At 48.1% G+C, this 18,162-nt stretch overlaps 1 protein-coding gene across 3 annotated transcripts in view; it reads left to right on the top strand.

Annotated features, from left to right (window-relative positions):
• Positions 1-5,344: 5,344 nt before the first annotated feature.
• The window catches only part of MARCH8 (membrane associated ring-CH-type finger 8), an 88,013-nt gene continuing 75,195 nt past the window's right edge, over positions 5,345-18,162 (top strand). The window contains exon 1 of one of the 3 annotated variants that reach the window (NM_001286368.3): positions 5,345-5,482. The gene's annotated coding sequence lies outside the window, so the exon portion shown is untranslated. Of the gene's footprint in view, positions 5,483-5,818; positions 5,997-14,817; positions 14,917-18,162 lie in introns of those variants that run through there. The other 2 variants (NM_001397785.1, NM_001397783.1) reach the window with 2 other exon arrangements.

Raw genomic sequence — 18,162 nt, 5'->3', positions numbered from 1 at the left:
ACAGTAGTTAACAAAGCTGGAGGTGCAGCAGACCGGTCAGGTCCTTTTTCCAATTTCTCATCAGTAGAGAATGGAACTTATTTTGCTTTTTGCAAAGCAAGGGAAGAAGATGAGCTGTTGTCCTACCTGCAGTACCACCTGGCCTCTGGAGATGCATCAGTTCTCACTGAGCTTCACTTTTTTTTCTCCTTAATTGGTGCATATCCTGCCTGTGAACAAAGCATTGCATTTATTGGGGTATAAAAAAGGGACTAATGTACAGATTTCTTCATTCTTTTTTTTCTGGATACTAGATGACTTGTAGCACAAGAAGCCTTAATCAAGTGTGATGCTGTAACAGTGTGGATTGGATTGCTCTAAAGCTGCTACACCCATACCTAGAGAACCAATTTTGTCTAGAGAAATTGCCATAAGGTCAGTTTGTTGCACTCACCAGCCTTTTCCTTAGTTTTTTGAGGCTCAGTAATAAGAAAATCCCTATTAACACTCCTACAGAGGATAGCATTTATGAGGCCCCGGTTAGGCTTTATGACCACAGCAGCTTATCTGCTCTGAGACAGGTTCAGAGCTGTATCCAATCTTGTCGCTCTATAAGGGCACCCTCACATGGCTGTAAGGACTTGCTGAAGTCTGCTGGGGTGCATAGCTGTGTGTCTGTCACGTGTTGTGCCGGCCTAAACCTGCTGTGTGTCGGGTGGCTGCAGCCGTTGTCTGCTGCATGCACAGTGTACAAGGGCTTTCAACTCTCTTCTGGGAGAAAGGTTATGATCTAGTTTGCAGACAGGAATGCCTTTTCTTCTGGTTGCTTTCCTAGTGAGACCTTAAGAGCTGATGCCACTCAGTCTCAGAGGTGGATTTCAAATGATCTCATCTTAGAGATTTTCCAAGGCCAGGTTTTACTAAAGCACTTTACTGCACTTCTAATTTACATCCTGCATCTGAGACAGAAGACAGTCTGGTAAGTTTCAGCCACTTAGGGAATACGCTTGTGCAGATGTCTGCAAATATCCTCCTTGGAGTTCTGGTGGTGTTTTCAGTAAAAGGTGATACGAGCCTTGAAATCTAGTGCTTCACTGGCTAAAGCTGCACAGCAGTCCTGCTGTAAACAGACTTGGGTGCATTCTGCTGGGTCACTTCTTGCAGATCATGCAGACAATAACATAAGAAAGAAGAATGGTTCACTTAGCTGCGACTGCCGCTCTTCGGGTGTGTTGCCTGTGTGTATTTCATTAGTGGCCTCACCTCTTGACTTCCTCTCTTTTCTCACAGAGGGTCAGTGCTTTAATGCTATGGTGCTTGTTCAGTGTGTGGTATCTTTCAGATGCCTGCCGAGCAATTTTCATGTACCATCTAGATTCTTTCATTTCTAAGCTGTTGCCCTTTACTGGAGCAGAACAGGTTTCAGACAGTGAGCATCTCTGAGTTATTGTGTGTCTGAACACTCCTGGTTCTAACACTGATGTTCTGGGCTGGCAAAGAAAGGGAGCGGTAGCTCTTCCTTTCCTGTTCCTGAAGGAGTCAGGAAAATTCTTTCTGTGCTCTTGAAATGATATTAGCAGAGAATTTTCATCTTACAATTGGCAAGAAAGTTGCATCTAGTTTTCTTGATGTTCTAAGGGAGAGAACAGCAAAAAATACCCTCTGCTATCCTGCGGAACAGGCTAAAAATCTGCTGTGTAAAAGATATCGGTAGCAGGTTTTAAGTGATTCCAGATGCCAGAGATAAATAAAACTTGGGAGTACATCCTGACTCATCTGGATTAGATTGGATGTCACGGGGAGGTTCTTTACAGAGAGAGTGGTGAGGTTCTGGAAGAGGCTGCGCAGAGAGGCTGTGGATGCTCCATCCCTGGAGGTGTTCAAGGTCAGGGTGGATGGGACCCTGGGCAGCCCGGCCCAGTGCCAGATCTGGAGGTTGGTGGCCCCCACCTGTGGCAGGGTGTTGGAACTTGATGATCTTTGGGGTCCCTTTCAAATCAAGCCATTCTATGATCTGCGTGCGTGTCATATTTGCACAGGTAAGTATGTGAGCGTGCGTGTTCCTAGCAGCCTGACAGGGTGCTGTCTGGGTGTAAGGCTTCCTACTTGTCAGGTGTTGTTGTTATCCAGTCTAATAGATCTACTTCTCTACGCTTAACATTAATTGCCACTGATGGGAGAGGAGATGGACATGAGTGTGAAATGAATGAGCGTGTATGAGCGCATGGAGGGGGCTTACACCTGCCTGTTCTTTGCAAGGGGTCTTTTGGGGCTGAGGTGGCCAGAAGGGTTGATGGCAATTACTCCCGCATCAGTTTGTGTGATCCCCTGCAAGATGTCTGGGGCTGCTTCCAGCCCCAAGTCCCTGATGGCTGTGTCACTGCAATTATCACTGCAGCATGGCATGTTTTTGTGTAGAACAATGCAAGAAAACATTTCAGTTTCTTAAGATAATAACACAGCTGACTCATAAAGTTCATTAAATATATGGTAGCGATAATTTTAGTTTGTGTCAGGAAACAGCTTTTCCCCTGAAAATCTGGATAACTTTGGAGACCCAAACCACAGTGGAATTCTGAAGTAATCCCTTAAGTCGTGTGGAGTTGCTATGGGAACGTGCAGGTGCTCAGGCCAAGATCATGGAATAAGAAGATCGTTTATAATTATCTGGGGAAGAAAACAGTGATGCTTTTCTGCATGAGAAGTACTGCATGGATTGTCCCAACCGAAGACAAAGAAGAGCACGCTGTGTATTTTTTAGCGTTTGGGGTCTCTGCTGAAAGAAGTAAAAGTAGTCTGAAAACATTAAGAGCTGTGTGTCAGAGCCGTGCTGCTCCTGGAGGGAACCGGAGCCTCGTAGGCACAGGGATAATTCTGTGATTGTGACTTTAACAAATGGTGCTCACTGTCAATGGCAGACATTTCATAAAGGCCTCATCCGTGTGCTCGCAGTGCATGTCCTGTCTGCGGCACTGGGGCAGTTCCTCCTGCAGACCTGTCACTCCCCCAGCTAAGCCTGACAGGCATTTGAGGGCCTGTGTTGCCCTGCTACAATGTTACCTGTGCCAGTGATACTCCAGCAGCTAAGTTGGAGGTATTCTCTGCCTGTGTGTGTGTGTGTTTTGAAAACATTTGTCTCCTTCTGGGACTGTCAGCAAGGCTAGGGGGGGAAATGTAAGCTTTCCATTTAATAACAGAGTTCAGCTTAGATTTATTCTTCTTTGTTTTTGTTTTTTTTTTCTAATAAGTTGTAAATCTGGGGGAAAATACTTGCAAAGGTGTTTGTTTGCACACTCTGCTTGGGCAGAACTCAGCCCTGTGAGGCCACACCTCCAGTACAGTGTTCAGCTTTGGGCCCCTCACTACAAGAAAGACATGAAGGCCCTGGAGAGTGTCTAGAGAAAGGCAAGGAAGCTATGAAGGGTCTGGAACACAGTGCAATGGAGAGCAGCTGAGGGAACTGGGATTGTTCAGTCTGCAGAAGAGGGAGACCTTATTGCTCTCTACAACTCCCTGAAAGGAGGTTGTGGTGAGGTGGGGGTTGGCCTCTTCTCCCAGATAAGAGTGATAGGAATGGCCTCCAGTTGCGCCAGGGGAGGATCAGGTTGGATTTTAAGAAAGATTTCTTCTCCAAGAGCGGTCAAATATTGGAACAAGCTACCTAGGGAGAATGGTGGAGACACAGTCCTTGGAGGTCTTCAAGAAACGTGGAGATGTAGCGCTGAGGGACATGGTTAGTGAGCATGGTGGTGAGGGGCTGATGGTTGTACATGATGACCTCAGAGGTCTTTTCCAACTTTAATGATTCTGTGATTCTGCCAGGCTTGCAGGAAGGTGTTCCCAGGAGTGCTCCTCGGCATGGAGGTTGGTCCTGGCTGTGCAGGGCTGCCGTCAGGGCGTTATTGCAGTTTTCACCTCTGACCAGCAGTGTGCTTACAATACTGGGCAGGGTTAGGGGAAACATAAGGACTGTGCATAGCCATCACAAAACACAGGGAAGGCTCAGATCTGTCTGCAAAGGAAGGAATTCAGGCACTTTGCTTCTGTTGGCAATTAAGGGTTTTTTGCTGATGGCTTGTGGTGGCTTCCTTCAGTTCAGGCCTGAGAATTTGTTACTGTGTATCCTGGAAGGTCTGCCCTCTGTAACCTCTGTTTAATTTCTGCTTTCATTGGGCTGTGCCAACAGGCCCCTGTCCTGGTCTGGCACATGGCACGGGGTACACCCACGGACACACTCCCAGCCTGGAAAATGATTCAAGCAAAAAGGACTGAACGTCTGAGGGAAGCGAAGAGCCTCCTCCAAGACTTCCTAGCAGCCTCAAGGTAAGCCAGTGGCACAGCGGAGCGTGGGTCTCATTACAAGGCAGGACATTACATTACGGGCCCGCTGACAGGACGTGGTTATCATCACCCAGAAACATCCCTGTCCTCTGTCTTGTAAGGCGATGTAAGCTAGGTCTGCCTTCTTTCTTCTGTCTGCATAGGACTGAACAGGAGCTGCATGCACTCCTCTCGGGACAATGCACTGCGTGCTCTGTAGGTGGAGCGTCTCACTCCTCCGCTGCATGGGCTGCTGGCCCTAACGCTGACACAGTGTGATAACGTCAGCCCAGCACCTCTGGGCCTGAAAGCCCACTGCAGCACGCGTGTTGTGTTGGGGGGTGGTTGTGCTCGGCAGGGGAAGGGGCTGCCCTGCTCACTTGGTACACCTCCTCACTGTACTCTAAGAGTAAGCGTTGTCTCTCTGGAGCCCTGTAGATGCGATGTGAAGAAGTGCAGACAGATGAAAAACTTTGACCAGGTTCAGGGAATGAACTCGCAGACGGTGTCAGGTGCTCTTGTTTGCTGTCCGGCATTCCTCTGCTGCGCTGCAGGAGGAGCAGGGGCACTGCTGCCTTATTCACTTTTTCACTTATTCCCACTAAGCCCGGCCAGAGAAAATCGCTCCCTCGGCATTTCGTCGCAAAACCCTCATTTTACTTTTTTTCTATGCGTCGTTCACCTGTTCCAGCGTATAGCAAGCAGACGTTCTTTACCCGTTTCTGTCTCCGGGAAGAAATGACGAAACGCACACGAGTACAAAACACCTCCCGCGGCCGCTTCGCCGCCCTCGGCCTCTCGGCCCCGTTCCGCCCTCGCTCCCGCCGCGGTGCCGTGCTGCTGCGGACAGGTGCCGGGCAGGGCCGGTCGGAGCCGCGGGGCGACCCCTGCCCACGGGGACTGAGCGGGGCACCCCGTCCCGCCCCGCTTCCCCGTCCTCCTCCGGGCCATGGCGGCGGGGGCGGGCCGGGGCGGGGCGCAGCGGTGACGGGCAGCCCGGCCGGCCGCGGAACGGCCGTAAACAGCGGGCGAGGGAGCCGGGGCTGCCCCAGCCTCGCGGGAGCCCCGCCGCTCCCGGCCCGTCGGAGCCGCGGCTCGCCGCCCGCCGGCCCGGGCATGGGCAGCAGCAGCCGCCGCAACCGGAGGAGGAGCCGCCGGCACGGGCCCTGCGCGGGGCACCGAGGTAGGCTCGGCCGCCGCCCCGACCGCGGGGAGCCGGCCGCTTCCTCCGGGCTCCGGCGCGGGGGGTCCGGGCCGCTCGTCCCACGCGGGCACCGCGGCCCCCGCGGCAGCGCCCTCCGCCCGCAGGTGGCGGCGAGCAACAGGCGGCGGCCGAGCGGCCCTCGGAGCGGGGCGCTGCCGGGGGCGGCTCCAGGTGCGGCCGTAAGAGGCTTTCCCCGCTGCCGCCGGCTTTGTCTGCTCAGCCTGACCTCGTCTCGCGGCGCGTTGGCGCTGGAGGTATTAGCGGTGCTTGGGAGGAACCGAGAGCCGATCAGCTGGGTGGGAGAGGCGCTGGTTTTGCGCTGCGTTCCTTTCGGGGGAGGACGCGAATTTGCATTCGGGTAGCGATGTGGAATGGAGGCGATCGGAGTGAAAACTTTACGCAAGGTGCGCTGTCATAACCCGACCGTACGGAGCCGTGCAGCTGCGTGACAGGCGGGGAAATAGCCCGAATTCTTTCATGCCTCCAGGAGCTGGTGAGCAGAAAAAGTACTCCTTGGGTTGTTCTCGAGCGTAACGCTAACTTCAGCGCGCCGGGAGTGCGAGCCAGGCTAAAAGCAGAACGTACGTAGCCGAGTTTCGGGCTGCAGTGTGAGAACACGCGCGGCACCGCCTTTGGAACGGGCAAAGTGCGTGTGCCCCTGAGCAGAGGCAGCCCGCAGTAACCCCGCTGCAACAGCCCCGTAGGGAGCTGCTCTGGCATCAACAGCAGCTCGCGTTGAGATCGACTGCCTTTAGTTTGAGTAGTGTCAGGCCAGAGTGGGGTTGAACCTGCTGCAGATTAGCAGAGGAAAATTTTCTTTGGAAAATGCTTATTTATCAAGTCTACGTTGTTTCCTTTGATACCTGTCAGTGACTATGAATTCCTGCTGATGCTTTGTGTTGTGCCGATTCGCATCTGGAGTGGGACAGCTGGGAACACCAAGGGCCCTGGCTGAAGGACGTGTGCCTGCTGCGGGATGTCGGGAGCTGTGACCCAGCTGTCGGTGCCAGGCTGCCCGGAACAAGCCTGGCACTGCTCTGTCAGAGCCAGACCGTTCCTGGGATGTCACTGTGCTGCATCTGCTGAGACTGATAGGACTAATGAAGACTGAGCAGCTGTATTTTCACTGGGGACTTCGTGTAACTTTGGTTACATCCGATGGGAACCTAACAAGTTCAGAATTCGCTGGTTGTTTGTTGCGGTGGTGGTGTTTGGGGATGTTTCTTTGACTTGACTTTCTGCTAGCCCTAGTCAGCAGGTGTGCTCATAGAGGTAAGCCGGTGGGAAAGAGCCAGGTTTCTGTTATGGACTGTCGGGTCGGAATAAAAGCTGTAACGTTTCTCATAACTCAGGCTGTGTCGGGGCTGGTGGAGGTACCCAAATGAGGCAGTTGCCATTCTAGCACTAGGAAATCCACCTGTCCCCTGGCTGATTTAGCCCAGTCTGAACTGTCGTGAGGAAGTACTGATTCAGCAGGCCGCCTGCTTCCTACAGGATGAGGGGCTTTTAATTTCTGTTATTGCAGTCTAACCCTTTGGACAGGCAACTCTCCCACGTCCAACGGTGAAAGGAGTCCATCTGCTGAGTCTGTCGGCACCTGCTTTGGCAGCACGCCGAACTCTCTTCTCTGCCAGCCCGGTTTCCTTACTGCTGTTCCAAGCACCGTTATTACTGGAGGAAGCTGACTGGTGCAGGAGCATGGCTGTTCCCAGTAGTACTGATCAGGGGAGGAGTGGCAGGTTCTCCTTACAGTTTCTGCAGCGTGATGAAAATGAGTCTTCTGCTCTTAGTCTTTCCTGTCATACCTGTCAAAAGCAGTCAGCCCTAAGGTGACTGATAGCCAGCTTCATACGTGGCTGTTGGAGACTCGAGTGAGAATGTGCTATGAGAAGCACAGACAGCAATGACTGTACCATTCTTTATTTATGATTTTTATTTTGTTTTGTGTAAGTTTTGTATAAGGAGCTCTCGGTCCTATAGTCTTATGAGTCTTCATATAGTCTTATGGTCTTATGAATATTCTGTAAGAGGTGATTGCTGAGCTCTTCTGCCAAATGAATAGGCTGTGACGGGCAGAGCTTGCAGGAACCTGGTGCCATTTGTGCTGTTTGCTTGTGGCAGAACTCACCACTCTGCAGGAATTTGGATGCAGTTGGTAAGATGGGGAGGCACTTCCCCTCTGCTTCAGAGGGTGGTGGAACAGAGGCAGGAAGAAGTATAACTGATTTGTAGGCATAGAGCTGCTGTTTCAAGTGCAATGCATTTTTGTCATGGCACCTATTAGGAAAAGTCTCTTCTGCTTTTTTTTTTTCTTTTTCTTTTTTTCTCTGATTCTTACTGCACATTCCAAAACACATGGAGTGTTTGTCTAGTACGTTCTACAGAAATGCATAGGAGATGGTTCAAATGCCCAAATTCCATCAGATGTCAGAGAAAGTTAATATTATCTGTGTCTCTGAAAACCCACCCCAGAACTTTAATTGCACAGGAAGGTTTGGCCATCCAGAACTTCTGCAAGCAGCAGAGCAGAATGTAAGACACTCAGCAGTTCAGCCAAATCCCCTTGTGGAAATACTGTCTTGTTTTCTTAATTATGGCTGTTCTGGCCTCTGAGACCCTTGAACTGCTCATCCTCTTTTGAAACACTGCTTAGGAAAATAGGTCATCTCTGGCCCTGCATTTTATCTGATTGGCTCATAGGACCCGAAGATGTTATCTGTTCCTGGATAGCTGCTTCCTGGTGCTCTCATGGGTTTGCGTACTGGAGAATAAAGAAGTTCCTATAATTCCAAGTGATTGCTCTCATCTGGATTTCACACCCACCGCTTCCTCCCTTGTGTCTGAAACAAATGGGAGATTAATTTGTCTAATTGGGTAACATGGTCTGGGCAATGTCAGGTTTTTCAGAGTAAGACTTGGGCAGGCGTGTTGTTTTTTTTTTTTTAAATAACATGTGTTGAGTTTGTGGTCACTTCTGTGGAAAATGGCATTTTCATCACTTCGGGATTTGCTAAATTAATTTAATCCACCACATTTGCGTATATAAATAGCGATAAGCAAAGCTGTGGAAAGCTCTAAAGAACAGAAAACTAAAATTCTGGGAAAATATGAAGTCTAGGCCGTGAGGTGTTAGAGGGGGAGTTTTCCTGGGGAATAAGTTGTGGTGTTACCGTCTGCTCCGCTGCTTTCATTTCTGAAAGACGTAGTGTGAGCTGCTGCAGGAACAGCACAAGCAAACCACGTAAACCACGCATCTCATTCAGCAAAGGAATTTCTTTGCGAGATGTGGAAACAGCCATCTTCATAGAAGCTGTGCAGAGCTTGCAGTGGCTTCTGTTTTATTGACTTGTGCGTTGGCCTCAAAGGTCTGCTGTCGGGCTCTGTGGTCCTTATGGTTCTCTTTCAACTCAGGATGTTCTGTGGCGTGGTGGCAGCCTGCATGGCATAGCAGAGCTCGTCTTAGACTTGCTGGGTGGGATTTGCTGGTAGTGAAGCTCCACACCTCCAGATCTTTGCATCTTTACTGAGTCAGGGCCAGTGTTACTATTTCTGTCCTTTGGCCTTTCCTGAGAACACCACTTGGCCAAACAGCTCCTCATTTCCAAAGCAAATTGTCCTTTAGTGCTTACCACAACATTTTTTGCAGGTCTTTTATCAAGGAATGTACCGTGTAACCGCATTCCTGTGAAGCTCTGAACAACCACTTAACAGATTACATTGTGTTTATTGATTCAGGGGTAGGTAAGTGGACGAGATGCCCTTGCAAAGTCTTCGGAAGCACTGAGGGTTTTTTTGGGGTTGTTTTTGGTTTTTTTTTCCAACTGTTCAATGCAATTAACAATAGACTTTAAGAGCCGTGCTATTCTTAAATGTAACTCATCACCAGACAGTTCACAAACAGCCACAGAGATCTCAACCATCAAGAGTTTCCAGTGCTTGCAGTTTCTTTCCCCAGAGAATGGGGAATGCTGACCTTCCCTCTGTGCCCAGCTGGTCAGCAAGGTTGGGCTGCTGCAGGGGAAAGGTGCATGCAAATGGCTGTTCAACTGCCTGTCTTCTAAAATAGATTCCTCTTTGCGGTTTGCCTGAGAGACCTCCAGACAGGTAAGGGAGATTGGCAGCACATCTTGAATTCAGCCAGAGACCTGACAGAATGTCACAGCTGATTGAAAATACTGTTGGAATTACTGATGCCAGCTGTATGTCTCATAGGTCACAAAATATTATCAGATTCTAGAAACTGTGGCTGAGATTTTTCTACTTTTTTCTTCATGAAATGAGATGCACAGTCAACTATTTAGATGAATGCTTTCCTGCTCAAGGCTCATCAAAGGATCTTGGTTTTAAACCTTGCAGAGCAAGCAGCCAGGATTGGTACAGATCATAAAGGTTGTGTATATTGTGGTGGATAACTCCTGTGTTTCAGTTCTGTATGCCTTGATATCTGCCCCCAACGTTTCTGTCCTTAAAGAGCACCAGGAGGGCAGATGCACGTCAGCAGCCCAGCGTGCCGGTGGGGCCGCTCATGGACAGCTGTGCCAGTTTTCTTTTTGATAAAAGAGGCATGGAATTTAGGAATCTCATTTAACAGATGACTGAGAAGGGCTGACGGCAGCTTTCCCCCCAGCTTTGGCCATGGCTTCCCTAAGATCCTCAGTTTGCACACTGCAAAGGATAAGAGGTTTGTTTCGAGGAACCAGACATCCCCAGCAGTTCTTGCCCAAGCAGGTAGTTTGCCTTCTGCCCTGTTCTGAACGTAGGACAGGAACCACTTCTCTTTGAATCAAGGAGGTCAGTTAGATAAGGCACAGAGAGGAAGGGAGGAAGGACAGAAGGAGCCTGCGTGACAGACCAGAAGTATGTATGTGGATACACACAGCGTTGCTACTTTTTAGAAAAGCAAACCAATACTTGTAGCTTCCCTTCTTCTCACCTACTTCGTTTTCAACAAGCTTTTCAGTTCTGCTTTATTGTGTGTACAGCAGAGAAGAGTATCTGTAGGAACAAAAATGGCATTTCTTAACAGACAGAGTCTTCCCCTGGGTCTGATTTCCTGGTTCTAATGACCAGAATAATTTGACGCTCTGACTCACTCTCTGCTAATAGCTCTGTGCCATCAGTGCAGCTTTAGGGTTTGGGCATACTGCTGTTCAGAGCTAGGTTTTGGGTTCCAGTCTCCTGTTACCCAGGAATGTGCACAGGTGCAGTAGTGGGGATCCACGCATCGCTGTATTCCCTTCTTGACGTGTCTACTTTTTGACAGAAGAATTTTGCCTTTAGAGGGCCATTTGAATATTATCAATAGAACAGGAAGCAACAGGTTTCCCATGTACAAATTGCTTTATATCACCAATTAAACACTGAGGAAATGTTTAGACAACACTCACTGTGGTAGAGAGCTTCGTGTGGCAGTGGGTGTGAACCTGGCCTCTACCTTCCTGCAGGCGGGTGATGTCACATGGACTGTTAATGAGAGTGCCTCTTTTCCTGATAGCTGCATGGCTTCCTTTCTTTAACATCATTCCCAGTGACTTCGTAAAGCATATCCTGCTGACAGCATCTCCTTCAAAGCCCAGGGAGCTGTGGCAGGACGAAGGACTTCCTGTGACTGTTTATATTTGCTTTCACTGCCACTGGCTCCTCATGTGATCCAGGACAGAGGATTAATCTCTCTGATCCCTCTATTTCTAGTTGTAAAAGCACAGTGTGCTATTGAGGATGATTCACTATTAGGCCAGTCCTTGTTATAATCTCTTGTAACTGCAAATGCATCGGTCAGAAGAGGAAGGCTAATGAAAAATGTGACATATTTGTGTTACGTAATATGGGAAGAGGGATGGATGGGGTGGAACATGGAGTCATGCAGTGTAGAGCTCTGCTGTGCTTTCATACTACAGGCCATATTTTAGCATGGAGTTCTTGCAGATGCCTCATCTTGCCCTCTCTGAGCATCATTCTGTGCCTTTCTCTCCCATGACCACATTCAGCAGACTGCTCTTAAGAGAATTACACTGAAGGGCTTGATGAACGCTGTTGTGATAGATAGAAAGTGAAAGTTGGTGGTGGCTTTTCTGTTCTTAATGAGCCCAGTAAAGTCTGACGTATCAGAGTAATGTGAGGAGTGTGAGGTCGTAGTTTACGGTACATGACAACAGAGTGCAGAATACACATGGGAACAGCCTGGGAGGGTTAACAGAAGTTTTTGGTTTTTCCTTCCTTTCTGTTAAGTGAAATGAGTTTTCCCTTTAGATCTGCATCCAAAGTGTTGTCCATTTAAGTGTGATTATCATCATCATAGCTTTGGGGTCATTTTCATGTAGAGCCAGCCTGCCAAATCACAGTTGGAGGTGCCAGGACTCGAAAGGACACTTGCTGTCAGTGGTTTTCCTCTAGCTCAGTCTGTAACCAGCCTTTTATATTCAAGCTGCTTCAATGGAAGAAGTGTGTATATATGTATGTGCATACACACACACACACACAGTTATATATAATAAAAAAAGTAGACTACAAACTTAGGGAGAAACTGCTGATCTTTGATACTGAGAAGAAACTGTCAGTGAGAGCATTTTCTTATTCCAAGCAGCATAAATGCATGCACAACTAAATGGTGTCTTGCTGCAAAGAGAACCTAAGTCTGCACAGCTCTCTAAGGAAGAAGGAAGTTCACATAGCAGCTAAAGGTTTGTCATGAGAGACAGGAAATCTGAGTCTCGTTCCTGCTTTCAGCCTGTATTTTCTGGTTCAGGCCACCTGACCTGTGCCTACTGTATATCTCTGCTAGCTCAGGCCCGCCTATTGTAATGCTATTACAATATTACAATGCTATTACCTATTGTATCTGGCCCACCTATTGTAATGCTCTTGGGTGTTTTTTTTCTAATGACTGGATTTTAGCCCGCTTCCCGGTAGGAAATGTGTTTATGCAATCACACTGCTAGTAACTTCTGAACCCGATGGCCAAATGTCAGATATTTACCGAAACAGCAGGCATCATAGGAGGAAGGGAAAGTAAGCTGCAATGTCACAGCCAAGAGCTGCAGCCTCACCCTGCGCCAAAGCTCGTGGAGATAGATAGCACTTTTTTAGACACAGGACAGTCCATGTGAGTGGGTGACACTTGGCATGCTGCAGCTGCAGGACACCAGAATGCAAGCTATCAGCGTGCCAATCCTTCTGCCCCTTGGATGGCTGCTTTTCTTTGCAAGGTGCTTTGAAAGCTTGGGGGAAAGGCTTAAGAATGGCTGCTGAATTAGAATTGGCGCTGTGCAGCAGCCTCTTCACAAAATTAATGTTTGATAACATAAGGGGGTGGAAGGAGGAGAGGTTCAGTTGTAAAATTACAGGAGGCTTGTCAGGCTGGCTTGATCTTGAGAGGTAACAAGAAAAAAAGAAGCATGTTTGATTAAAAAAAAATTGCAGGGAGGTTTAACGTTGCTCTTGACATAACAAAGCAGAAGCCAATAAAAGAGATCAGATTTCAGCCTTCTGAAAGGATTGGTGTCCTTATGCAGTGTGTTAACGCTGTGTTGTTGAAATATCTCTGCTTTGGGGTGTGAAAACTCTATGTAATTGTTGTTCAGCAGTTTCTTTGCATGAGGACTGTATTTTATTTCTGTGATTCACATGACAGTGGTGTTCAACTATTTTGTACCCTTTGTCCGAGGCTCAGACCTGAAGGGAGAGGATAACCTCTGAGCAAGACCCCTGGAGTTAAGTCTTCCAAATGTTGTGAAAACATTCACCAAGCTGCTTTCATTATAAAACTGCAAGGCCTGAATGGGCCCTGTGTTGTTCTGTACAAGCTGCTACGTGCTTTGGCAGGTGGGTGAGAAAGAGCCATGCTCTGCTACACCTGAAGAGCTCTGCAGCTCTGAGGCATTTTAGAGGTGAGATGCCTTTTTACATATCTTTCTGGGAGGGAAGGAGAACTGCAGTGTGGTCTTTTCCTGGCAAATTTCTGAGCAGGTGAGGTTTGCAAGACCCTGTTGTGTTTATCAAATGGCTAGAAGTTCAGAATAATTCTTCTTTCACCTTTCATGATCCATCTGGTTACTTTCTTTAAAAGAGGTACATGGCTTTGCTTCTAAGTAGACAGTGTGCAAGTGAAAGACTAGAGCTGCATCTTCAAAGCTCTGTGTTCAAAGCAGCAATAGTCGGCCCTGCCAGAGCTCTATGCCATGTACCAGGGTTGCCTAAGTACCTCTTGCTTTTTACTCCTCAGTAGCACTGCTTCTCAGATGCTCGTGGTACAGTGTGGGTTTGTCTGATGTATGCTGTGAGGTCTTATGTTGGTTTTCTTCTTCCTGGGATCTGAGTCTCCCATGGTCAGCGTGTGGTGTTCTGAGGACCTTGAGACACTTGTATCTGCACCAGGCATAGGCTTTTGTTCACCAGTGGTGTTGATATCAGCTTCTCCAAGTACAGTGTTATGGGAAAGGAATAAGAAATCGTCATTCAGTGATACCCTGGCAATAAGCAAGCACAGCATTGTGCAGTCCAGCTGATGGAGAGCCTGAGCTGAGCCTGAGGAAACAGAGTCAGGACCAGTTCTTTACACAGGACCATCCATCATACATCTATCTCTTGACTGCGGTCTCCTGTTACGTGTGTTAGACATTTATTATGGTTGCCTGCTTTCTCTGTGTAGTTGAGTTCTACCTGTCACCTGGGAAACATGCCATCTCTGAATGACCACTGGGAAGTTTTCCCATCTCCATTTTCACATTGTGCAGTGTTACGGGGGCTTCACTTGGGCTTGGTGGGCCTGTGATGCCAGGAGGTATCCTGCTGGTTGGCTCCTGCCAGCTGACTTTTCAGGTCCTCCATAGCTGCCGTATGTAAGCTCCCGCATGGAGTCCCGCATGGGTCTGGCCGAGCCTCTCTTAATGGGCTCTGCCTGCTGCAGGGCTTGTGGAAGGCTGCAGGTATGGCTCTGCTCCAGGGCAGTCGCTTTGTTCAGGCAAGGTGTGTTTGCCATTTGTACCTTGGTACTTCAGTATTATTGTGCTTTCCACAAGATCCTGTGAGCGATATATTTATCCCTGGTCACTTGGTTGTAACTGACATTATTTCTTCTGTAAAGAAGGGAAGGAAACTCCAAGCTGATCATCCAACTCTGACTGTCCTCCTTTGAGCCATATCCTGTGAGCCTCGTGGATGCTCCTTGTGATTGATGTAATCTAACTAATGTACATAAGAGACATCTGAGTCACAATAGGGAATTTAATAAGATGAGGAAGCCATTGAGTTTCAAGTCTGAAAGTTGTTCATGTCAGCAGAGGAGGGGAATGGAAAGCAGCATGACAGTACGTCACATCCCCCCAAGGCCACACCGTGGACACGCAGAAGCACAGTCCAGCTTCTCCCATGGTGCGGTTTGCCCTCAGCAGCACCTGGGAGCCAGGGCAGAGCTGGTGAGTTTCTGAGCTGAGCCCTTTGTGTGCTCTTTCTTCTTCCTTTACTAGAATGTGCCGAGAAAAGGGAAGAAAATCACTGGGAGGCCAAGTCGTGCTTTAGCCTGGCGAGCAATGACACAGTGCAGTGTGCTGCTGCTGGGCCTCCTGAGACACCCAGTGTAGAATATGCCACTGCGGCGTGGCAGCTGTCAGAGGGACAGGTTGCTCAGCATGTAGCTGCCTTCGCTGCTGTGTGAAGATAGCTGTGCCTTTCCTAGACGTCTTTATCTCCCCTTGCAATTCCTTCTAGGCTCTGCGCGAGAATCCTGCAGCTCTTCAGAAGTCTCTTCTGGGCTGAGTGATAGCTGCTTTCCCTCTTCTCTGTTCCCAGCAAAGATGACAGACAGATGATGGCTTTTGAAGAGATACTGAATGTTGCATTGGAAGTTGGTGCCTAAAACATAGTTGTTAGAAAGGCGGTGACTCACTTGTAACTCGGTGGCACTGGCTCAATCAGACGGCTGCTAAAAATAACCCACCTGCTAATTCCACCGTTGATCTCTAATTGGAGAAGTATTCTAATTTATAATCCGCAGGCTGGGCAAGATCAGAGATTGAAGTGAAATCTCTGGTTTGCCAGTTAGGAGAGTCGGTGTTTGGAGGGGGCATTCAGGGGGGAGACTAGCTCAGAGTGATGGCACCGGCTTTGCCCTGAGCTCCTGCTGTATCTTTTCCCCAGCCAGATGCTGTAGGGTGCTGTTTTGTCAGCATGCCTTTTTTCACCCTCCTTGGTACGTTGTCTTAGAGAAAATTCTTTGTTGTCCCTGAAACACTGACCGTGCAAACAAACCCTTCCACACTGTGTGTCTGTGGCATCTTTTTTGTTTCCTGTTTCAAACTGTTCAGTAGCATTGGTTTAGTGCTCTAAGAGCAGCTGCCTGGTTTTACAGTAGAAGCAGCGTGTTTTGGCAGTGTGTAAAAAGGAGCCTTTTCAGCTGTTATGTAGCATCTCATAAGGTTGGTCTTTGCTTACTTTATAGCCTCTTTATGAGATAGTTTCTAAGTTAGCTAGTTGCTGTCCTCTGCAGTGGTACAGTGAGAGCTGACCTTGCTAAAGTGTGACACTTCTGTTAGCTTTGCAGAGAATGCAGGGGATGTGGGATTGTACCAAATTACTTCTTTGACAGAGGATGGCAAAGGGAGCTTGTGAAAGAGGAGCTTTTGCCATTGCCAGCTGCTACTATTCAGTGGATATCATTTGTCCCTGTAAACAGGATTGAGACTCCCTGCAGGACCAAGGTTTCGTGCCTTGCTCACAGAGAGCACAGGTAGTGCAGAATTGTGTGAGGCATCGTGTCACATGTGACACAGAGGGGACAGATTCTGAGATGCTTCCTCTGGTACCCAGAGACTGAAGGGAAATGGTTGGGTTCTCCAAGGAGAAATCATAAATGTTTTGGTCACTTGTGGGTTCCATCATTTCTGAGGTGTCAGAGTCCATATCCTTCATCTTTAAGTACTGCATGGAAGTCTTGGTGCTGTTGTTCAGCCTGCACTGGACAGCCTATAGCAAAGATGGGACTGTCTCTGGGGTGGACATACCAACTGTCTGAAGCGAGCAGAGCACAGGGGATTTTGACTTGATTGCCTGGCATCATCTATTGCACTTGGAATAGAGCATAGTTTTCTTCTTTTTTTTTCTTTTTCTTTTATTTGTCATTTTAAGCTGGTTGATAAAGAGATATGCTCTTATTTGTCTATTATGCTAGTGCAGCAGACATTTGTATTATGATTCTGTAGTAATATTTTACCTACTCATTGTTTGACCTCATCAGGTTCAATATTCCCCTCTTTCCAACAGTATGCCTTCTTCCAGTATTAATAAAATTTCAGCTAAAAAATGACCTTTTCCTTCTCGCCTTCCATTTCAACAAATACCTGATAGAAACTGTTGTTCCTTCTAGTTTTTGTCCTCATGAATGCTTCAGATTTTAAAATAGTGCTCATGTGCACCAGAATTGCATGGGCCTTATTCAGCACACTTGGCTCATCATGCTGGCTCCTGTCTAAACTAATTTAAAGGAAAGCACATCCATTAGGGGAGAAGACAGAAAAGCCACATATAAATGCGATAAGGTTGGAAGATGTGACATGTTGATTGATATTGGTGATGTGGTCATGATCCTGAATTTATTTTAAACGTTTCCCTGTATGGACAACTTCCCATATCGACTTGCTTGCCCTGTGCATATACCCAGGAGCCCTCTCACTGGCCTGGCTCAGAAGGAAGCTGGTAGTAACCTTGTTTTGTGTCACAATCCATTGCTCTCTAATGGCCTGAGCTCCTCACCACCTTTACTAGACACCTGAAAATTGCTTTGAGCATCTTCTGGAGGAAAAACAAGAAGTCCGTTAAGTGGGAGAGCAGTGGAGTGTTGTGAGTCCCGCAAGCTGCAAGAAACAAATCTGTGTAATTCTTACAAACAGGCGTCGTTTCTGTTTACCTGGACACTTGGCTTTAGTCTTTGCAGCCTTCTGCAGCTGCCTGTAGTCCACAGGCTTTACAAATCCTCCTTTAATGCTGATGATAGACAGCTGCAATACATTTTTTCATAGGATTGTGTACAGAGTATGTAAGTGCGTAGGTGGAGTTTCATAATGTCTCTCCAAACTTCTTGTAAGATGTTTATTTGAAGAAGTAAAGGATCTAATATGGAATGGGACAGAAAGGGTCAACACTTGATTGCAGAACAAAGAACAAGGGCAGAGGGTGAGGAAGTAACCAGTGGACACTTGGTTTCTTGTAAGTGTAAGAAAGGAATCCACAGTCGTGTATTCAGCTCATGATCGCATCAAGAGGCTATTTTAGGTACAGTGGGGATGAATGGGCTTTTATAGATCGTGGTAAGGAGGGCCTTGTCCGGGGGCTCAGTGATGCCAGCTCCTTTTCTGGTGGCAGAGTGGGGCTATGGGGGAGGACACGCAGACTCAACACGCCTTGCAGCACACTTGCATGAAATAACTGGCTAATGAAAGGAAACTGTTTTTGCTGACACTTCGGTGCTGCCACTGCGTGTTGGTGTCAGCCCTGTGCTGCATGGGGGGCTGGGGCACGGGAAGGCTGGCTGTTTGTCAGCCCACTGAAATTGGCTGCCTGGTCTTTAAAGTGCACCAGGGATACTTGAGATAAGAAGAGAACACGCAGCCTTTTTAATGTCACTGCCTGCACTGTGATGAGGTTGCAGCTGGGAGAGACCATCTTAT

This window comes from Gallus gallus, chromosome 6 (genome assembly GCF_016699485.2).
Source record: "Gallus gallus isolate bGalGal1 chromosome 6, bGalGal1.mat.broiler.GRCg7b, whole genome shotgun sequence".
NCBI classification, from domain to species: Eukaryota; Metazoa; Chordata; class Aves; order Galliformes; family Phasianidae; genus Gallus; species Gallus gallus.
Note: the sequence above shows the minus strand (reverse complement) of the source record. Positions and strands in the feature narration are given on the sequence as shown.